Source organism: Mustela lutreola, chromosome 1, assembly GCF_030435805.1.
Source record: "Mustela lutreola isolate mMusLut2 chromosome 1, mMusLut2.pri, whole genome shotgun sequence".
Classification (NCBI taxonomy): Eukaryota; Metazoa; Chordata; class Mammalia; order Carnivora; family Mustelidae; genus Mustela; species Mustela lutreola.
Genome location: NC_081290.1, coordinates 181,841,138 through 181,847,941, shown reverse-complemented (window position 1 = coordinate 181,847,941; position 6,804 = coordinate 181,841,138). Strand labels below are relative to the sequence as shown.

Sequence of the window (6,804 nt, the reverse complement as noted above, 5' to 3'; positions counted from 1 at the left end):
GTGTGTGTGTAGGTGCGCATGCACATATGTGTGCGATGTGATTGGATAATGCACTAAAAGCCATTAATAATGGATACTGGTCATAAAGCAGTAAAGGAGAAATCAGATTTGAGAAATACTTTACCAATGGAAACAACTGACTGTCAGTGTGAGGTGAAGGAAAAAATCAAACACAAATCCGATCGGGCATTTGGCTAACTGTGTAGATGGTGACGCTATTTTAATGAAATGGGGAGTAGAAGGGGAGGAAATATTGGGGGATTAGATGGGCTCCAATGAAATGGAACTTAAAATTCAGGGTGCCTGGGTCACTCAGTCGGTTAAGCTTCTGACTCTTGATGTCGGCTCAGGTCATGATCTCAGAGTCGTGAGAATAAGCCCCGTGTCAGGCTCTACCACGAGTGTGGAGCCTGCTTGAGATTCTCTCTCCCCATCTCCCGCTGCCCCTCCCCCCATCTGCTCATGCGCACTCTCTCGCGCTCGCTCTCAAACTGAAACAAAACTAAAAATTCAATTCCTCACACTAATCACATTTCAGATGTTCAATAGCCACACGAGGCTAGTGGTTACTGCATCACTGGTGCAGAAAAATCTCCCGTCATTGCAGAAATGATTACCGGGTACCGCTGGTCTTGAGCTCAGGAGAGAGAGAGAGAGAGAGAGAGAGTGACCAGAGATACAGACTTGGGAGTTATCTGAGCATTTGAAAGATAGATGAACTCGCTCATGAGGGCGAAGGATCCCGGGAAGAATTTGCAAATAAAGAAAAGAAGGCCTGGAACAGAAATCTGAGAAGCCACAGCATGAAGGAACAGAGAAACCAGATTGCACAAAAATGACTGAGAAGCAAGGGATCAGAAAAGGAGAAGAACAAGAAAACAGCCGGATCCCTAGCACAAGCTGTAAGAGAGTTTTGGGAAAGGGACCAGGGAGACGCTTGTGGGGTCTGGTAGGCAATGAGAAAGAAGTCAGTGGGTTTGACAGTTGGGGTATCAGTAATGAACTTTCCAGAGTATTTTCAATGGGAAGGCGGGGTCCACACCACTTGGATGAAGGTGAGAAAAGTGGTGATGCCCAGAGGAAGCGATAGAAATGGGGACCAAATGCACGGCTGAAAAGGAGAGGACCAGTTCTCTCTGAGGTCAGAGACAGTCAAGTTTGAAGGAGCAGGGAGAGAAGTGCACCACTGAGACAGTTGGGATTTCTACTGCATATCCAAGCCTGATGAGTGACATTTATGCAGAGGTGAAAAAATGCCTTTGGTCCTCCACTGAAGAAAGGCTAATGGTTCAGCAGGGAGCCATCAGCTCTCTAACAATGGGCATAAATTTTAAGGACATCTCATTAACACCTGAAAGCCATTGATCTATCTGTCCACCAGCAAAGACATGACCTCATTAACATGTCAGGGCTTCTGCTATCAAGGATTCAAGGAGCACAGACCAGGACAAAAACAAAATCTCCACACTTTCAAGAAGAGGAAAAGAAAAAAGAAAAAAAAAACCCACAAAACTTCAGTGAAACCAAACACTCATCGAGAGATTCAGAGGAAGGAGGCACGTGGACTGTGGCTGTCCAGAGAGCCTCCGGAGGCAACAGCTGCTTGATTACAAATGATGAGCATAACTAGCTCTTCTTAATGTGCAGAGAAGCTAAATAAGGAAACAAAATCACAAAATTGCCCATGAGAAATTAGGCAGGCAGGAAGTGCTAACCTCCTCAGCCAGTAATTCAAAGTCCGTTCTGGAAATCCAGATCCTTATCGTCTTCACTGCCAGAAATTTGGTTTCTTCCCACGTCACTCAACTGACAACTACAGCTCCAAGGGTCACTAGTGAGCTGCTCATGGTCAAGTTCTGTAAACTTTTCTCATTGCTCAGTTTTTCTCAAATGTTTTTGCAACTCCAGACGCCATTAAATGTCTGTCTTTTGTCTCGCTTTGAAATCGGTCTGTTGGTTGCTGTTAGGTTCTGCAGCTCTGTATCTGACAGTTCTGTTTTTCGTCTTTTCTTGTAATTGTGGACTTCTCCAAGACCGGAGCCAGCCTTCTGTCTCTCCCTCCAACTTGTGACCAAGGTGAAGGAAGGGGCGGGGCAGGGAGTGGACAGGGCTGGCTTAATCATGGTGGGTTTCTGGAACAAAGACGGAACTGAACTAAAACAGCAGTCAGGCGCAAGAGCAACAGGGGACCCAGGTAGAAAATACGACAAAGTATGTGATGATCGGTGGGGTTTTTTTGGACCTGGAAGGCTAGTCTCTCTGGCAACCATTCAACTCTGTCATCGTAGCATAAAAACAGCCAGAGGTGTATGTGAACAAATGAACTTGGCTATATTTCAGTAAATTTTGTTTATAAAAAGCTGTCCACCTAGGCACTGAACTTTCCTGAGCCCGATTCCAGAGGAAGCTAATGAGGGAAAAAAATAAATCTAAGGCTTAAGGCCTGCACTGGGGGGGGGGGGGCATAAATGTGTCAAGTGGGTCCCGACTCAGTTGGGGAATAGCCGGAGAAATTTTCAGAGAAACTACCAACTGAGCATGCTCAAACTGGAACTCCTTTTATAGGTGAGAAAGAAGCTGAAAGAGGTACCAAGTTGATTAAGAACCTCTCCCTTTTGTAGAAATGCACCTGCTCCAATATGTCAGGTTTAGGCAACCGAGAACCCATGCAGCTCAGTGCAATGGCCAGAGTTCTGCATATGGAGGTAGCGGCCCAGAGTTCGCAGCGTGTTCACTGACTCTTCCGAGCTTCAGGTGGCTAGTACGCAACCATGACCTCCTAAAAAGAGTCTTTCAGGAGATTGCATGAGCTAGAATGAGAAAAAATTCTAGCATCGTGCCTAGTGTATAGTAAGTATTTGTTAAATACTGCTTGTCTTTCCATTTTATGAAGTTCTTTGGTACATAAAATAAGAAAAAGTAAAACATTTAAAGAAATCACATTGGAAACTGGAAAGGAACATGCAGATGGCCCTCAGCATTCCTGTTTGCATGCTAAGCCTAACCTGATCTCTCTCCCATGCTCTAGGGGCCTTCCTCAAGTCCTGGCTTCCTCCATTCAAAACCACTAGAATGGAGTCTGGTCCCCAGGATACAGTCTCAAGTAATATTTGTTGAATAGAATGGGGTTAAAAAATAATTTGCAACTATGTGCAGTTATGGACGCTCACTTATTGTGGTAGCATTTTATGTCACATTCGTGTATCAAATCATTATATTGTATACCTAATACTAACACAATGTTGCATGCCAATCATTTCTCAATTTGACAAGGGAAAGAGGTATCACATCTTATTGCTTGATTATGATATTTTTAATGAGAAAGGTTATTTTTTTCCATGGGATTTCTGGTCATACACGTTCCTTTGTGAGTTGTCTGTTCTTGTACTTTTCCATTCTTATTTGTATAGAAGAGCTTTATACATATTAAAGATATTGACCTTTTTACTGTAACATACATTACAAAATAGAGATATTTTTCTTATTAAAAAAAAAAAGAACAGGGTTGATTACCACTCACTCTCCTGTCAAAAGCTTCAAAGGCCATCAATTCTGTAGCCATCATTTGGGCCATGAAGAATTGGGAACTTGTTCTGGATAAAAATTCCATTTGTATTGCCAGTCAACCCTACTGCCCTGTTCATTTAGAGATCTTTCCTCTATTTCAAGTTGAGTACCTAGCCTTCTGCACTGCTTTCAACAGGCTGGGCTGGGAACAGAATTCCTCCCAAATAATACGAGCACATGTCATCCTAAACCCCCCATCCCCCTCCTCCATGCATCCTACGCATTGCCTGGGGTCTAATGTTCTGAGCACAGCTCTGGAGAGAATCCATGGATGTGAAATCTGAGTTCTTTCTTACAACATTCAGGTCGCCACAACCACGGTCCCTAACCCTGCCATGCCTCGAATCCTTCCCCTGGCAAATAACTATAAATAATAGCAGGATTTGTATGAAGATAAAGTAAGATAACTTCAGAAAAATGCTTAGAGATGAGTCTACCCTATATGAAGTACCTAAAGGTACACTATTTTATTAAGTCAAAATAAGTCATCTTTTGTTTTCTGGGTTTTTTTGTTTGTTTGTTTGTTTTTTATAGCAGAATTAAGGGAAAAGCTAAAAGGAAATTCTATAGACATATAAAAGGAGACACAGAAAAGTATATGTAAAAACATCAAAACTGTGCTCGCTTCCGCAGCATGTATACTAAAATTGGAACCATACAGAGAAGGCTAACATGGATCCTAAGTCAGGATGGCACACACAAAAAACAAAACAAAACAAAAAACACCCCATGAAAATTACCTACAATGGTTTTGCCAGTCAAAAACTGAAAAGAACACATATTCTTAATGTTTTGAAGTATCTCCTTCCAGGCTTTCCCTATGCACATGCACACACCTCCTTTTTGAGACATATACATTTAATCAAGGTGCTTCTCATTGATAACCTGCACCTTCTTACCTTTCTCTCAAATGATAAATAAACTGCAAAAATATGATTTTGTAAATGTCTCAGAATATTCTTAGAATTAATGGATCATGATGTATTTTTCCATTCCTCTATTTTAAGACTACATTTAAAAGCTAAATTTTATAAAGCTAAATTTAAAAACTAAATTTTAAAAATTGTTCTAACCATAATTCCACGAACTATTCTAACAATCATGATGACTTCTTTGAAAAGAACAGCAAACACTTCAAAGCACACTGCTTCTGCTCTCTCCTAAGTATCCAGATCACTGCCTTTGCAATTATTTTTAAACCCTGTAGTCAAAGCCGCAAAAAGGGAGTGAAAGCTAAAATGCCTTTGTAGGTCTCCTTCTCTCTTTCGCTGCCTTCGGAGACTTGAAGCTGCAGCCTCCTTCGCTCTTCTGACAGCCATTAGCCAGCTAAGTTCAGCTCAGAGTCCAGAGCTGAGTGGAACGAGATCTGTAAAGAAAAATGTCAAATATCTCCATGGCGTGTCTTTGTTATCGGCAGAGCTGTGCAAAATCCATGTAGAACGACTACCGCATAAAACTTGGTTAACTGCGAACATTCCTTGTCCTAGGGCCAGACAGCAGAGATACTCAGCTTTAACCTTGCTAATGGTTTAGAGAACGCACACTGGGTACACTTTGCCCATCTCGTTTGCTCTCCTCTCCAAAAAGGCTTTGGAGATTCTGGGGAAAAGACACGTCCATTTTATTTGCAAAACCTGCTAGGTTTCATTTCATTCCATTTTAATAAACATCATCCAGAACCTCCTACTTGCCAGGAGCTCACCTGGTGCTGTGTGAGGAGGAAAGAGAAAAATACAAAGATGAAAGAAACAGGTCTTTCTGCCCTTGAAGAGTTGAAAATCTATTAGAAAGCAGTAAGATGTGTGAACAAATAGCTTTAGTTCCCGGCAGAACGAAATAAGGCTAAGCAAAGGAGCACATATTGTGCCTAGTGATTGCAAAGGAAAAACGGAAATCATTTAAGCAAGAAGAGGTCACATTTGAAGTAAGCCTTAAAGGATGTGTAGGCTTTTTATAGGGGGAAAAGAAGACCGCAAAACCATTAATGAGTCTCTGCTAGGCATTTTGACTTCTGAATCAGAGATTACACTAAGGGCTTCTGGAAACACTGGTTTGTTAGGTAAAAAACAAAACAGAAGAAAAACCACTTTGACTAGAAATTATTATCACTTTGTTATTAATGAGGAATCCAAGTAATCTAGTGAAGATTCTGCCTATTAAGAAGAGTAGGATTGGGACTGGACCTCCGACTGATCGCAAGCCAGCCTGGGGACTTTCGAGACCAAGAAGACAATACCAGAATGAGCGTGGAAGTGTGAGAAGGCAGGGTGGCTTCAGAAAATGGCTTACTTTCTATCTTAAAAAACAAAAAACAAAAGACAAAAAAAAAAAAAAAAAAAAAAACAAGGACAAAACCAAAGACCTTAGGTAGATATAATATCTCTCCCCTAAGAGAAGAAAGGATGTATATCCGGTAGATTGGTAGATTGGTAACAAATAAATCATAAAGTCTCGGGGGCATAACAGGGAAAGGGTTAATTCCTGCTTATGAAAACCCGCAGCAGGTACAGTGGCTCTCCAGGGCGGTGGCCCCCTAGGCGAGGACACGCGGATCTGCACAGCTGCATCACACAGCTGGACCTTCCAGAGCATTGGCCACAAGCAAACCAGCCACACCATCCACACAGCCACGGAAGGAAACGGAGAATGCAGAGAACCCACAGTTCTTTTGCCCTTCTCTACTGTGGCCTTGAGGGACACACGTCACTGCTTAGAGCCCCCAACCAGATCTAGTCACCTGGCCCTAAAATAACGTCATCTTCCTACATGCCCAGGAAGAAGAAAAGGAAAAGGGATTTGGCGAAAGCAAGGCATGGTTCCTGGTACACAAGGCAATGGTAATTTAGGATGTATGTGCTTTTATGAATTTAATATATAAATTAAATAAATACATAATGTGATTTCTATTATACACTACATATAGAACATATTTTATAGACACCATATATTATATATTATAACAATATATAACATATTATATAGTACTGTCATATGTTATATATAATAATTCATATAAAGTGAACTCCAGATCATCCCTATCTTACAAGAGAACAGATGGGACTTTGTAAACCCCCCCCCCCCCCAGCCAGTGCAGGACTGGCAGCTGCTGAGTTGGGAGCATATCCCCCTAGGCCAGGCAGCTCCTACCGCCTGAGGTCAGTTCTCTGGAGGAAGGGCGGCTGTGAAGGTTTTATATGTGAAGCTGGTTATGCTGTGGTCTCTAGTTACCCAACAAAA

At 41.9% G+C, this 6,804-nt stretch overlaps 1 non-coding gene across 1 annotated transcript; it reads left to right on the top strand.

Annotated features, from left to right (window-relative positions):
- Positions 1-4,184: 4,184 nt before the first annotated feature.
- LOC131822979 (U6 spliceosomal RNA) lies at positions 4,185-4,292 on the top strand. The gene has a single exon (XR_009350433.1). It is a non-coding gene; the product is annotated as a U6 spliceosomal RNA (small nuclear RNA).
- The last annotated feature ends 2,512 nt before the right edge of the window (positions 4,293-6,804 follow it).